The sequence below is a fragment of the Ylistrum balloti genome, unplaced genomic scaffold, assembly GCF_031769215.1.
Source record: "Ylistrum balloti isolate Yb309-2 unplaced genomic scaffold, AGI_CSIRO_Ybal_v1 Utg370452, whole genome shotgun sequence".
Taxonomy (NCBI): domain Eukaryota; kingdom Metazoa; phylum Mollusca; class Bivalvia; order Pectinida; family Pectinidae; genus Ylistrum; species Ylistrum balloti.
This window is the reverse complement of record NW_026782300.1, coordinates 1,204,054-1,221,340: the sequence shown is the minus strand read 5'-3', so window position 1 is coordinate 1,221,340 and position 17,287 is coordinate 1,204,054. Positions and strand designations below refer to the sequence as shown.

At 33.7% G+C, this 17,287-nt stretch overlaps 1 protein-coding gene across 3 annotated transcripts in view; it reads right to left on the bottom strand.

Moving 5' to 3' along the window:
* LOC132555126 (plasma membrane calcium-transporting ATPase 2-like) overlaps nucleotides 1-9,752 on the bottom strand; it is a 146,215-nt gene extending 136,463 nt beyond the window's left edge. For all 3 annotated transcript variants that reach the window (XM_060219474.1, XM_060219475.1, XM_060219469.1), the window contains exons 1-2: nucleotides 9,722-9,752; nucleotides 1,731-1,793 (exon numbers count right to left, since the gene is read on the bottom strand). The gene's annotated coding sequence lies outside the window, so the exon portion shown is untranslated. The remainder of the gene's footprint in view (nucleotides 1-1,730; nucleotides 1,794-9,721) is intronic.
* Between the last annotated feature and the right edge of the window lie 7,535 nt (nucleotides 9,753-17,287).

Below are 17,287 nucleotides of genomic sequence, written 5' to 3'. Positions count from 1 at the left end.
CTGGTGGAACTTGAGAAGAAGTTTTAAATGTCAAAAGATTACGCACTGCGTTCGACGACGGATGAAGCACAGGTCAGATGACCTAAAAATAGTAATCATGTTATCTATTTTACCTTATCCCAGAAACATACATCTACCCAGGAGATAACTGTTGTTACATCAAGCATCACAAATTTTCTCAATATAAATACCATGTGTTTAAGGAGCCAAATTCAACCACATCATTTGTTGTACAAAACAGCCAGATTCAAACACATTGAAATTAGTTACTAAAAGAAATATTCAGACAGTGCCATCAAATGTCTGCTGAAAAGGTCATGTCAGACTTGTGCAGAATGACTTTTTGTTATTACAATTAAGTATATCAAATTAAGTTCATCCTAACTAAATACCTGGGTATGTGAAATTGTTATTTAGGGTATACAAAAGTTAATAAGACATTTGTTCCTGATCAATAGATCATAAAGATATCAACTGCTATGTAAATGTAGATGTTCTTGCTACAGGACCATCTTTCCAATTAGTTTTGTTGTCAGTATTATATGTTTTTTTGACATATTTGTTCAGATGCCTATAACACTTCAAGCTGAAGTCTCGAGCAAATTATTTTGTTCTACATAAAGAAACAACAACACAAGACAAGATTTTTTTATATTCTATGAAGGCCTGAATCTATTTTGAATTTTTGACTCTATAACCCAAAGCACAATAAATTCTATTTTTGCCTAACTTAACAGAACTCCACTATTTAAACAGAGCAGATTTCCAATGTGATGTTTGATCAAACATGAGATAACTGTTTTTGATGTTTTTACATACACTCCATAGTCTCAATTTCAACTGCAGATACTTCTGTAAAGAAGCTCTAAGAATGAATAAAGTTATTTATTCAGAGTTACAATAAAAAGTACCTTGCTAACCTCGTAATCCAAGCAAGCTTTTTTTGGCAAGGGAGCCCACTTGAGGCTGGAGTGTGATTCAACCAAAACAAAACTCCAATGATTGGACTAAAATGAATCTGGCCAGTAGTTGTGTGGGAGACGTAAATAATGATAGGAAACTAGACATTTTTATAGGACTTCTTTGTGGTAATGTGAAATCAATGCTACATGAAAGCAGAGCTGGAGTTACAAATGAAAAACTTGGTAAATCTTCAGATGCTTTACATTTTGTTTTGCTAACTCAGTAGACCTTATAATTATATAGTACCTGATATGAGCTATATTACCATAAATATATTGTGGACTCTGAAATTAATTTGGAATCCTTATGAATGCAGTTTTTCAAAAGACATTTGAAAGATAAAGTTGTGTTCAGGTATCATTATAATGCATAACAATATTAATAGCACAGTTTGTAACTGAAGTCTCACAAATGATAAAAGTATACTCAATGAACAGCAGGGAATTACATGTAAATTTTATAGCTACCTGCAAATACTAAAATAGAACCATTGTTGGCGGTCCAACATGCTACCTAGGAACAATACCTTACTGGAGAACATTTTTAGCTGAATCCTGGCCATTTAAATTCCTGACCCCATATGTCAAGCTTTTTCCTTGCCATGAACAATCATCACATCGGTATCAATACCTGTTTGTGTGTTTCAAACTGCCTGAGACAAAGAAATGATTCATACGTGTGTAACATAGAGCAGGTCTTAACAAATTGGGAATTATCATTTGGCCATGAATAAAGGAATGTCAGGGACTAAGTAAATGGTAACTTACAGGTTCGTCTGAAGACAATATGTCAGCTCCTCCGTGTCTACACGTCAGAAATCCGAGCAATATCTGTAAAAAACATTACACAATGAATGATAATGAAATATTTATAAACATATAACTGAACATTAGTGACTATAATAGCATCATCTGTATACTCAAAATATCGCTCAACAGTAATGACAAAGTGTGGTTTTATGCAAATCTCAACATGTGCTTGGGAAACATTTTTAAAAACATGAATTATTAACATACATTCACATCAATATCATGCAGATTTTGTATGATCAAATCAATACTCTGATTCAATAATTTCAAAGCATTATTTATACATATACATTTGTACGTGTAAACTATAACATTTACCTTTGATAGTTTAACATCACAATCTTTGTTTTATACAGATGCAATGAAAAATATGTGAAAATAAACAAAAGTATAGTGTAGTATCATTTAACTTATCCTCTACCCAAGCATTGTATGATCTAGTGGCTGTAACAAGAGCTTGAGTGACCTGGATCTGAACAAAGAACTTACATAGAACACATCAAAAGTCACAAAAAAGATGGCATCATGAGAACTCATATGAACACATATGTACATACTTTTCCACATGAAAGATGCCCTAGAATTTATGGTACCATCAATGAGATTTGAAACAGAATCACTTGGGCAACTCCTCAAGATATTGTAAAGTATTAGCATCACTTTGAAATAACACAACACCTCAATACCTGAATTGTTGTAAGACTTCACCGTGATAAAAATATATTATACAGTCAGTACATTTACTGTATACCATTCAAAAACTAGTACAGCTTTTTTTCAGGAATTACTTCAATTTACAAAGATACAACACACTGTGCCAAGTTTATAAATGGAGAACAAGAGATTTAATGTATCCCCAAGTACATTATGAAATGATATTTAACACATCAGACATCTCCAATATACCCAGCAAGACCTACAACAAACAAGAGGTCCCTTAAAAAGATCCATCTTTGATCATTGGTACAAACTCCCACTAGCGTGATGCCCTAGAAAGGTACTTCAGGTATTTGAGCACTTACGATGAAAACATAGGTTAGGTTGGTATAATTGTTTCCATCTTCCAGCAAATAAGAAATTTCTGAAAATGATATATTTGTAAGATATCATCCCTGAATACCAATCAGAGATTACATATAGTGTCAGAAGGAAAGAATCTAAGCAAAACCTTAAATTGCACATTAACACAAGCACTATATGACACCAAGGCTATGAATGCAACATCTACCTACATGGTATGACAAGAGCATTTACAAAAGTTTGACCTTGGTAAAGTTCGAAGAATGTACCTAGCAAGCACACCAATGTATACCATAATAATGAGAGAGATAGAGGTAAATGTATGAAGATGCATAGTCACACTCATTTTAATAGCAGCAGTAGTAATTTATTCTGCATGTAAAACAGCATGTCTAGCCTGCAATCTTACCGATTCTTAGTTTAAACAAGAACATACCTATCAATGTAAAAACTATATTTACTTGATGAACTACCAAATATACTGAACATCATTCAATCACATGCACTGGTATTTTTGAATGTCTTATCACATATTAATACCTGCAAATTAATATCTTTTAATAATATATATGTGTACATAATGCATCTTGCCTGAGCAATTTAAAATGTATCAAAGTCACACAATGCCAGATCTTTATGATTCACTTTAATATAGTAAAAGATGACACAACAAGTTACCTAAACCACAGACATAAGCTATATTAAAAGAAACAAAATTTTAAGATGTGCTCATTATGTGAACTATATTTCAATTGGTCCTCATTAGCATTTCTCTGCAGGGTCCCTTCATGCATAAGTCTACACATGCTTGTGTACATGAAAAGATGTTTGTCTATAACAATTCCTGCAAGTCTATAGTGACAACATATTTTGTTTTTACGTCCATGTGATCACAATTGATTCTATCTGTTATTTGTTGTATGAATCCATGTCAGCAAATTAAAGGTATATATCAAGGACACCTGACTGACAAGTATACACTTCGCTTTATACATTTTGAACAAATTTATTCAATATTGATTGCACCGCTATTTAATACATATAACTCTGTGAAATCTGACAAATACAATGAACAAACTTCCACAACCTATTGTTATAGCTATACAAACCCTGTCATATGACACTCCACTAACTTGCATCATTCTTAACATGATCTTGCTTTTTGTTCATTTAATTCATGACAACAGAAAAAAGAAAAATTTTGACTAAATTGTAATGGACATTAAAATGGGATTATTAAAAGACATGGGCTTATTGGTGAATACTTACATTACAATTTACTATGAATTTAACACCCTTTGCTCCACATCCTAATCCTATTTATACTAAAAAGTGACCACAAAAAGACCTTCCTGGGGGTGGTTAGACTGGTAACTTAAATTTTTACACATTATCATTAAAATTTTTACCCACATTAGATTTCCCTGACTGTAACATTTTGCAAGATATTGATTCTTTCAACTCAAATATTTAATTATATTACCTATCAAGAAGTTCCTTCACACCAACTGATCACACGTAGTCAGGGACTTTTAAGGCAGGTACGTCCCTGTTGTATTGTACATTATCCACCAACAAGTGAATTTATATTTTCTCTCTGCCAAGACTGTAACTGTTACTTGTGGAAGACCAGGTGAAATATTACACCAAAAAGTGTGACAGTAAAAATTGACATGGCTCGCCAACTACTGTAATTTTACCTGTAGGCAGTTACTGATGGTCCATGTAAAGACCTGTCCAAGATTGATGAGGCAGGTACACCAGACACCTGTCAATCATCACATCCATTGAGTAATGTGATCAAACATATCAGTATGCAGGAGAGGTATAAATACTAACCTTGTATATTACCTACTGCCAGATATTTTCAGTCAAAGCTAATTATATAAAGTTACATGTGAAAATTGTTACTGTTTACAACCTGAGGCACAATGCCGAAAATCATTGCATACAATATATATGCATACATGTCTACAACAATGGCTCCGAGGTGTCACAGATGACAGCACAAGATCTCCATCATAATCCTCTAGTGATCAGGCTATTCTCAGCACTTTTTATTTGTGCATCATAAAAAATACAGGCACTAGACATAAAATAAGACCTTGACCTACTGTTTACTAATTAAACCGTCTGACATGTAGTCCGGTCCAGGAGTCGGACATATAGTAAATAGATATTTAACAACTGTATAAGTGACATAGACATCATGAACTTGTCTTACTAAGCCATCATAACCTTGTCAAAAGAAAGAAAATGATGAAAATGTGTGTACCATGACTAAAAGATGCAAATGCTTTAAACCATAAACCTACAAATTTGCATATCACTCACTCTAAGCTTGATTCAAGAGGAAAATCTTGCAAACTGCAATCCTCAACCTTGTAATGAAGCTTAAATTTTGTATCTAGTTTGTTGGAAGCAATGACGAAGTTCTTGTAATTCCATTTCACTGATTATTACCTGTATTACCTCATCTCTTTAGTAGTATCCATCTTAACCTGAATTTTACAGCAGCCTGTGCCTGTATAAGATGGTAAAATCTAGTGTTGTGTCTCTTTTTTATTTTTGAATCTTGAAGACACTTTTGATTGTATATTCACTATGGAAACTGAAAACGGAAATAAATTTCACAGATACAAATTATTTTGGAACTTCTTGTTTGCAGCAGATGATGCAGAACCATGTACAAATATCAAACCTTATCTTCGATTTGATGAAAATTTGCTATAGCCAGAGAAAAGATTGGCACAGTCATTTTGTACATCTGTATGTCACAATGCAAATCTCCAATTCCATTTCATTGCATTTTTAAGAGAGAGTATTTTAATAGTTATTATGATCCTATTACTGTAATTGAGGCCACTGATTTGTAAATGAGGAATGATGTGATAAAAATGAAGCAATCAAGATTTATCTAATAACTTCTCTGTAATATTAATATGAAAATGTCAAACAGAAATGGGAAAGCACCACTGCGGGAACTAAAATTTTTATTGTCACTACGATGTATATAGTGAACAGAAAATCTGCAATCAAATTGATCTCCCACCCAGGGATCGGTATCTGATCACAAGCTTGTCATATGAAATATGCATTACAACATAATCAATATGCACATCATTTATTCATAAAAATGGGTGTGTACACAATTATTTAATAATTTAGATGACTTTAAGACAATGTCACATGGATTTTCAGCATCTAAAATCATCCGAGTCAGCAGGTTTTCATTTTAACATGATTTCATTAGTACTGTAAAACTGAATCCATTGACATTTCTGTACCTTACATCAATACAGTAGCTCAACAGCTTTAAAGCTCCTAATAATCCATTTTTAGCAATCTACAATTCCTGCTTTCATCAAATATTTACAGTCCATTTCTAACACCCCCAACAGTTAGCATGCAAGCATATACCAATACACATAACTCAAGTCTATAAGGACCACAACACACCTTAGGTTGACCTCTGTGAGAACCCACAATGGTACACATATATTGTGCTTATATATATTCATCTATTTCACAGTAGAATAAATTCTCATTGTATGGAAAACTGATATCTGTAGGTCTACATGAATTCAATTGGTCTACACTGTGTTTGTTGGGAAAGCATTGGTACAATAAATATTGACACTTTCAGCAGTAATTACTGTACCTGGAAAAAAGTATTAATTGAACATAGCAATTACTTAAAAATACTAAATGAGTACTGATGATTTTTTGAATCAACACCTAATGCCTGGCTGCTGGTGTCAATACATATGCTGGACTATGATTGTGTTAAATCTGTCAAGCCATAACAGTAAGAATTTCCTCTCATCTCTACCTATGTTATACTGGTCTGTCCAGGGCAATATACCCAGGTTCGCTGTTCTTGTACTACTCACCTATATGCAATACAGGCTTGTACGCTTAGAAATGTGAAGTGTCCTTTCCCAATTGACATCACTGCCTGATACAATGTAACACACTTGTGTACAAATAGTTATTTTTCAGTGACTGTATATATTTTGTTTTAATATTCTAGGCAATCTTTGTTTGCAAAATCTAGGTACCAAGCATTCATTTTCTATGTCATCTTGTTGATTAATTGCATAATAAAATCATACAAATTTTGTGTAATATGGTGTACTTGGTAGTACTATTTTGACATCTGAAGCTAATGTTTTTTCAGTAATTTTGAATGAGGGAAAAATACCCTTGCCAAAGCCTCTGGTTTTATCACATTTTGTGACCACTCAGGTGGAATATCCCTATCCTATACCCTGACACATGAAGACTTTTGTAGATGTTCAACATCTGGGTAATACAAAACTGAATAGCACAATATAGTATGGGTGCTATCACTGAGACAATTTGTAAAATAAGCTACTTGATTAGCAACAGCAATCCTTACAATATATTTACTGTGTGACGTGAAGGTATAAATGTGAACGTTAGCATGTATTATCAATTTCATGTTGATTTCTATTTAAAATTATGTTGTTTTTTCTTGAAAGAAAATGTTCTATTTTAAGATGAAAATGCATCTTTTCAGCTAAACTTCTGTTTAACTTTTTGTTGTGTTTGTCTGGTAAAAATATTGTGTCATCAATTGTATATGGCCATGAACATGAAAACATCAATATAACCCACAACAAATGAATTAAAGTCTTAATGAATCAAAGTTTTTTGGTAGTCGCATGATATATCGAGGTTTGACTGTACCTGGTAAACAATTCAGCAAAAAATTATCAACAATTTGAAAATATTCAGACAAACAAGTTGTTTATTGACAGTTTTACCTGGCTTACCAAGGCTTTAATATACAAAAGGAAATTAAAATGATATCAGGAAGTAGATTTAACATGCATGCCATTACTATGTGAAGTTATGTAAACAGCTAATATAAGTTGAACCTTTAATCCTAGTATTAAGACTTGTAAAGGACAGGTGTGAACTATGTACAAGATCTATGTAACTTGGCTTTGATCATCAAAGAAAAGCCTGTACATGAATCTCAACAGGATATAGCTCATTCCACTGATTGTACCCTTCAATAGGCAAGTCTGTGTATTGGTATATACCTGAAGTAGAATATGTATTTATTGACACGACAATAGATCATTGAATGATACCACTTCAAAATTATATTGCTTGTTATGAGCTAATGAACCTTCAGACTAGCATCAGAACCTGAAGATCTATCAACCAGATTTAGGAATTACTTTGTTCAGAATTTTATTGCAATCACTTCGTGAAATACCAGCTGATGTACCATTTATGTGATGCAACATATCATTCAATAGGATGGAGAAAAGTTGCTTCTTAGAAGCTAGTATACCAGTATATTGCTATATTCTATTATTTTACAGCATAAAAACTGAAACAATGTTGTGGTTACAGATCTCATCAGAAAAACTGTCATTACCACAATCACAATTCATCTCATACAACATAGCAATCCTTGTTCTTTTATTGCTTTCAACACTTTCTCCAAACATGCTATTAAGCTCATAATCATAAACTTGATTTACTATATCATTGACTTATCCTTATACCTGGAGGGGTAAAGAATGTCATTCCATCCAAAACTGTCAGTAAGAAATCACAATAATGTATCCTGATATGCTCGAGGGACTAACTGTTTGATGTGAACAATCTAAGATTGACAGATTCATACAATTCAACAAAATTAATGGAACAAGATTTTCTTATAAGCATAGATAATTAGAACATTTTAGTAAATAGCACTTCTTGGTAAGAGAAATATTCTAATCTGCTTCACATATTACTGTAAATTTATGTATTGTTTTTGAAAATTGATATCAAGACATACTCGGATATAACACCATTTTTGTACTAATTTTGAGAATTTCAAAACTTTACTTAATTCCACAACATGTCTAAATTTTAAAAATGAATGTCTGCCGTAATTATGGATTTTTTTGTGTGAGGGAATACATGTTTACTCATGAATTTTACCAGTAATACGAAAAAGGATAAATTATAGATCTATCAATATTTCTATGACTGTATTGACTGCAGATCAAATACTCCACTTACCAATGGTCATATATGTCATAACATGTAAGTAACCAGATGGACAGATGTGAGGTGTAATGTTATTGCATATGAAATACTTCGCTAAAAATAAATTTAATTGTAATAACAACATACAGGCTTACAATAGACATACTCTGTATATTGTTTCCTGTACAAGTACGGTTAACATAAGACATCGACAAGCCTTCTGTATAGCCAACAACTGTCTACCACACGTAACATAATGTATGTTACCAATAAGGGCTATAAATAGATCACAAGTATGTACATAGTAGTAGGTGTGTATTAGAAAGTTATCAGCATATAAAATGTCAAGAAACCGGAAACATTTTCAATATACAACTTGAGCATTACTTGGATGTTTAACAGTAAACACGGTCTTACTATATCCGAAAAATAAACTTACCCACAGGGAAACTAACCAAGCAAATCCTCTCTACCGCCCTGACAGTTTACCGGGCTAGCTTATAGCTTATATCGGCGTTCCATACACCGTGTGTATCTAAATTTGGCTCTGGACCGTCGGTCGCAAAACAAGGTCCCGGCACACGTATTTTCACGATACTTTTACAAATTAAAATAATTCAGCATACAGTTTTGACCTATGTCATTATATCTATTAATCGGATTAGTTATAATAGAATGCCAAACGCTAAATGTTACACAAATTATAATTATCTTTCAGTAAACATGCATATTTTTCAGGCCATGGCAGCCATTTTGGATTCTATGTTTCACTTGCATTACACCGGAGAGGTGTTTTAAGACACGAATGCAATGTTTTAGCGCTTGAAGATTGTTACACTAAACAGAAGAACACCAGTATATCTTGACCTGCACACTTGCGTGTGCAATAAGTGACATAACACAGTACTTACACGAGATCACTAGCCGTGTTTTCCCTTCCTCGGTATTCCACTTGATGTAAAAACGAACCTGATTGGCTAAAGGATTTTCCATCGTCGTCGCCTAAGAGATTTTGACGTCATTGTTCGTCTACCCGCTTGACTCATTCTACTCAAAGTTATCGGAGTGACTGGAATATATATTGCCGGTCTCAAGTTACAAAGCGGATGGATACCTAAAACATTTCACATAAAATTTTACATCACAAAATATGGCAATCACTCTTTTTGATGGGGAAGTACTAACATTCCACCTTTTTTTGTTGTATAATCGAGATATTTCGCAATAATTCTACATTAAATGGTTTCGCTTTAACATTTGAGAAAATGAAACCAATACTTTTCTAAAAGTTGTTGCGAAATATCCTGCCAAGAAAAAGAATCTCTTATGTATAAATGACTACTTAATAGTTGATTACTTGGTCTAATATTACTGTTTTAATAAAAGTTTGTATTTGAAACAAGGAGTTACCTTGTACGCCTATCTCTTTTAAAATGCGTGTGTAAACGACATAATCATTAACAATCAGATCATTTGAATTAAAACAAGACTACAATATAGCATTTTGAACTCAACACGATTGGAATCGATCAGAATGGTCATTGTGACTGAATCACCTCGCTAAACAAGCGTAGCCTAGAACGTGTTAAGATAATACCGAGACCAGGATTATCTTTATATACATTTATAATTCAGTGGTATGCATTACCGAAAACGCTTGTCATAGGCCTATGTGAAACTTAATTGAGTTATTCGAACAAATATTTCATAATTTGTGACGTCATAAACAATGACATCACAACAACGTTACCTCATTTGATCTATATATTGACGTCAAAATTAAAGACAGATGGAACATCTAGTCCGACTAAGGACGTGATTTGCGCAATTTACATATATATATAGTATGTCTTTAGGATCTCATTTCAGACTGCAATCCTTATACAGCATTTAATCCTCGATAAAGTAAATGGAATTGAACTGATTATTCAAACTCCTTGTATAAATGGTAACTGCACGTCTTATATGGAAGAAAATAATGGCTTTTGACTGTAACGGTATTAGCGCGCTTCCCAGCCTAAATAACACTCCTTGTTGCATTTCACAATAACAGAATGAATCGATTTGTATATTTTTCATTCCTTATGTAAATCCATGCGGTCAACTTATTATCACCTCTTTGCTTGTACTTGAAACAACTGCCATTTTTATTTACGCTTTATAATTCATTAGTAAGTAATAGACGTCATTGTTGTGAAAAATTGACGAACATTAATTCAATTATAAATAGATCTCATTTATCTATATATAGCTCATACAAGTGGTATGTGAATGTATAGCCGTTTTATAAGAATGCTTAAAGTGATGACGTAAGTATACTGTGTGGGGGTCACAGATGACGCGTCCGAGGAAGTGGAGGCGTCCCGTCACGCGATCACACGTGCACTTGACGCAAGCATATGGTGTCCACTTGAAATGTAATTGTTTTGTCTTTAAACATAGTCAAAAATACATACACAATAAATATTTATGAATCACTTTAATAAAAAATATCTTTCTATTATTTAAAGAAAAAATATCAATCTATTATGCAGATCTAGACAATCTTTACTTCGAAATGTTTCCTGCATTTGAACAAAATTGTCAATAAAACGTGCTCAAGTTTTGATCGAGTTTCAAGATTTTGTCTGGATGAAATTTCAAAATCAATTATTTATCAAACATACAGAACGAACTGACCCGTCTAATACACAGATAATTGTATATCTTTTCAGCCAAGGACGACAATTTCATTACTGGGCCTATGCATTTCAGCCCGAGAGAATATTTAATGGATATTTAAAAAAAATGTTTTTAAAAATCCAAAAGTTTAGATAACAAAGACACACAGATGTCTTTCTACACGTTTCACCGACTTCACTCTGCAATCTGTTCATAACCTGCATATAGTTTGTTTCACAATGACTAGACGTATGCATATATCATGCGATATATACACGAACCACGGATTCTGTGCAACGCCCCTGTGGTTTGGCTGTGGTCTTTTATCCTCAAAATAGTTCAATTAATTTCAACGGTTAATGTGGACAATCGGGAACATTAAAAGTGTTATCAACCAGAAATGTACCATGCATGCACAGCCTATGCAGCATGACGCCCCCATCGGCGCACATAAGGGACTTTGTTTAAGGCGTGTAACCGTCTTTATCTTACCAACAGCCCCCACCTCGGGGTCATGGGTTTGAGGCCGACATGGGGCTGTCACCAAATGTTGACCACAGGTCGGTGGTTTTTCTCCGGCAGTTCCAGCTTTCCTCCACCATTCAGACCTGACACAGACCTGACACGTGAATCATATTTTGTAGCATAGAATATTTGAAAGTTTGCAAAGATGGTGAAAATCTATATAAAATATAAAGAGCATTTCATAGTCAAAGAGAAGGACAAATGTACGACTACTTTAAAAATAAAAATTAACAATATTTGAGATGTTTAACCATGAGTAATTAGGATTTACAATAACATACACAGAACAATAGTACGACTACTTTAACTTTAAATCACGAATTATTAATTATCATTTGCTAATAAATACAATATTTGAGATGTTTAGATATGAGTAATTAGGATTTGCAATGATATAAACTGAAAGATTATTTAAAGCTGTATTTGACACTGATTCATTGAAAATAAAATCACGGACTTTTAAGATATCTGGGTGTTTAATATAGTCCATTCTGAATGTGGTGTGTAAAAATAAAATTACTTTTTCATGAGTGCATTTTACTCAACTTTTGTTTATCTCGCTGAAAACGTCTACACCGCCTCATTTTAGACGTCAGGTAAACAATATTGAAATCAGCTAAACGTTGTATAACGCATATGACTTATGACGTACGATGTAAACACATATTACACTTACCACGAATACCAATTAATTATGCTTTGGTATACTTCTAGAGTAAAGAAAGCAAGCAAACAGCATAACTGCCGCATACACAATATTGGTACACATTGATGTACTTCTCACGACTGACGTAAATATGTTCCTTTTGAGATAAAATGTTAACGAATCTTTTATTTTGGAGAGGATTTTATTACCGCTATAACTGCCATGTAACGTCACAAATTACGTGTTTTAATTTTGACAACAATTGCTGGCAAGAATAAGTTCCACTTACAACTTTAATCACAATAAGATAAGGAATAGAGCGGTGACCTTACAACTACGGCTTGTTTGTGGAAAAAAAATCAAAAAGATATGCAAGATAAGCTTTATGGCAATCGGATACTAGATGGTAGAGTGATGACGTCATCAAGAATAAAATACGTCATATATTTAGAATCGATTAAAAAGGACAAATAGAAATGAGTATAGTTTTCGAACTATTGAACCATTAAGTATGTCTATAAATATATCCCGTTTATTGTAAGCCTTGTAATAAAGTTTATTTCCGACACCAGGCGTCAAAGGTTGTATATGTATGGATTGAGAAAGGGTATCATGTTGACAAACTGATAAATACATACGGTTGGTTGGATCGGTCTACGTTAGAAGCAATTTTCTACATTCATATACGTAAAATAGGTGAAATTTGAATCCAATTTTAAGAAACCTTATACATAGATGTATACTGAGGAGATGATTGACGTCACAACAATGGTGATTTACATACAGACATACCAGATAACCCGTACCGACATAATGGAATGCCTTTGAAAATGAAAGATATGATGCGCAGGTCAATTTAAACTAAACGCGTGACGTTTTTAAAAACAATAACTCGTCTTTATGATTCACAATGTAATCGACCATCATTACCAAGGGACCTGGTATAAACAAGACTTCGCAATCTATACAAATCCCTTTACGGATGTACCTTGGGTGCTGACAAGCATTTTCTTGCAATAGTAATGGTAACGTTGACCCAACATCCCTGTGACCCCAGCTATTATGGTCCTCTATATAAATTTGAAGCTTGGTCGAAAAATCTTCAAGAATGAAACCACCAAAGTGCCGACAAAGATGTTCTAAAATGGTAATGGTGACCCTGACCTTACAACCCCGAATCTTAAATTTGTCCGAGATATAAAAGTCCTTTAGATGTGTTAAGATCTAGATCGCTAACTAGCTACAATTTTACAGGAAAAGGTGAATTGACCTTGACCTTAGAATCCTGAAATTTGAACCCTTATAAGAAAAAATGGTCCTTTAAAAGTGTGTGAAATTTAATTTTTAAAAAAATAAAGAAATTAAGCGTAAGAGTGGTAATAAGAATAAGTGCGGTTATGCACTCATGACCCTAACCCTCCGACACTTTTTAGTTACCCCCTCGCGACAAGAACGCGTTAAGTTCGTTTTTTTCACGACACACATTTCTGACGTTGTCGTTATTTACTGCTAATAATCAATTTTCGAGAGTACTTATCATAACGCGTCACTAACGACAAATCCCATGCGATATTTATCAGTAACAACACGCAACAGTCGTAATTTATTTTCAAAAGGATGAAATGATAAGTACACACTTACATAAGTACACACATACATATTCTACCATATTTATATGTGTAAGTAGAAGTAAGCAACTCATATAGGAACCTTCATTGTGAGTAGTACCTGTATGGCTACGGACTCATGTAAGACGTGTGCATGTGTGTTGCTCACTGCCTTCGAGATCAAGGTCAAATATCAAGGCTACAGCAAGGTCAAAGTACATGTTGGGTTAAACACACAAGTCTAGTCGTGTGTTTCTTTGTAGGGAAATTGCCTCTGAATAAGGAAATGAACGGTCCGTTGAAGTGGGGATAGGGGGAAAGCACGATTGCTCAGTTCAACTCCATAAACGTTCATAAGTAAGATGTATATCATTTTAAACCACTTGATTTCAAAGATTTCCTTGAATTAAGGACGTCGTTGACAAACCGGGGTCAACAGATCCAAATCGAAGGCGGCTGATAAAGCGGTATCTCACACAATCCAGGAAATGCTAAAAATCGTTATAGTATCAGACATAAGTCAAACACTGCTACATATAGGTTGACGATATGTTTCTTCCCTAGTGTACTGTTTAAGAATTGCTTTAACAAAAGACAAGTTTAAAACAAAATTATGGCATTTCATTCTTTTATCTGCCGGTACTGTGGACGTCTTGTCAGGTTTCCTTCTCGCTTGTAATGTTGATCCACGGAACTTCAGTATGTGATAACAGAGATGTGTTCATTTACATAAAGCACAGGGACTTGGAACGATTTCCCGACCCATGGTTCATTTATATGTATTATAGTGACAAGGGACATAACTCCCGTGAAGGGAAAACGAAACATGTTTTCTAAATTGTATTTTTTTTAATATTTCAGGATAAAACAATCCTAGTAACACATACATTACCTTTAAGAGAAATATCTTATCTTTCAAATGAATGTTTGATGAACGAGATTGACCAAATATTGACCAAGGTATGGCCTGACGAATTCGGAAATATATGTAGAAATGGCAAGGTAGACATTTCCCTGTCAGTTTGAAACCCCTATCATTATAATATATACGTATGATCCGTGGGTTGGGAATCCGTGCCAAGTCCCTGCGACATAAAAAGTAAGGGACAAACGACAAGACAGATAGTGTAATGGGGAAGTCATGATTGTCTTCAGCACTCCATAAACTTTGTACTTCTACACGGTGATTCGTCAATGTTACTTTATTTTCATGAGGTGCATTCAATAAAAGCAGTGATTGCCAGGAACGGAAAATTCGTTTACGAGATAAATATTACCCTTACATCATTCAATTCTAAATACGATTAACACCATTAAAGCTACTTTCTAGGCACAACATTTCTCGGACTTCAGCACTGACGAAACCCTAACAAAACTTGGCACCAAATGATGATGACCATAAGGACGACGACGATGACGACACTGTGATAAGGAATTGAGTATGAAAAGTTTCTCGTCTTTGTCAATAAAAGAAAAATCTTATGAAAAAATAAGATACATGAATATATACAGAAAATGAAATAATGATATAGAACAGAAGTTTTTACCAAGGAAGCAGTAGAAGATTTGTGACGTTTCCATGACAACATTGTCACCTCTATTCTATTGACATCATTAACATGAAGAAAGCATTAAGAAATAACGAATGCTAAACTACCACAGCACATCCGTTCTTAACATAACGAGAATGAGATGTAGACAAAAACGTATTAACATCCGTGTGATGTAACATATACAAAGTCATTGGTTCTGATAAACAGGATATTTTTTTTTTGAGGAACAGTTCGTTTTAAATAGATAATTGGAGCAGACTTCATCAGGTCACAGTGACTGGTAACTGTTGGAAAACATATCTATTTAATTAAAAGCTAACAATAACAGTTTTCTCGTCCTTACAACTATAGGGATAAACAGCACACCATACAGTACACATTTACTGACCTTTATATATATTTTAGAACAAAAATCAAATTGTAGATTGAAGCAAAAGTACAAACGATTTACAGATATAGCTCCTGGTCGACTTCTGCATTTAAGTAACGTTATTCATATCTGGTGTTGCATAATGAATATCTAGTGTAACTTGGGGTTCAAATAAATATATCTATATATCCAGTTTCATCTGTGCGATCAACGGAGACGACTGTCTGGGAGTTTCCTACAGTGACGTACATAATATGTACAAAGTGTGTACTTTGAACAATTGGTCTAAATATTCTGGTCAACAAATTCCTTTTTTGAATGTTAAAGGATGCAGTGTCATATTACCAAACGACGGATGAGTGTTCTATTTCTTTACAATGACCTAATCATTAATCGTTTCACTTTTCGTATAATCTACGTCACGTTATAAGAACATTTCGCATACTTATCAATTTTTTAGGTGTTTAGTCCTCATCTGAATCTGCGCTCTCACGTCTTAATAAATCAGTGAAATTTTACTATCAATCAAAATGTGTAGATAGGGCTTACCAGAGTGTTTTGAAGCCTTAATGTCAGTATGAACAAATGGTTAGGAGTCTGTTCAAAGGCGTCATCGATAGATTTGCATCCTAAAATAAGATTTTGCATTAAGCAAGGCCGGGGAAGCTTAAAAGTAGATTCAGATCGCATCGGTCCATAACCCTATTATCTAGTTCCTTGTAATGTTCTGTTCAAGTTTTTGCAGTGGATGACCTTAATTAACACATTTAAATATCAAAGCAAAACCAAACTGTTGCATGAAAAATTGAACTATAAATGAACAAATGAATCAAACAGAAAAAGGCCTGACGAAAGGACAATTAGAGGAAGGAGTTCCGATGAACAAAGTCAGTGATATTGCACTGGTTTTTTTAAAAAATGAATTAATTTTTCCTTGAACATATTCCAGTAATAGATCAAACTTTCTGACACATCATCTTTAAAATTTCACCAATAAGTACATAAATGACCATTTTGATTAATTTGAAAATGAAGCTTTGATGTGAAATTTGCCTGACAGTCATTTTGTTTCTTGCCAGCTTTCCTCCCAGTAGGTAATTTATCATGGTTTCCTT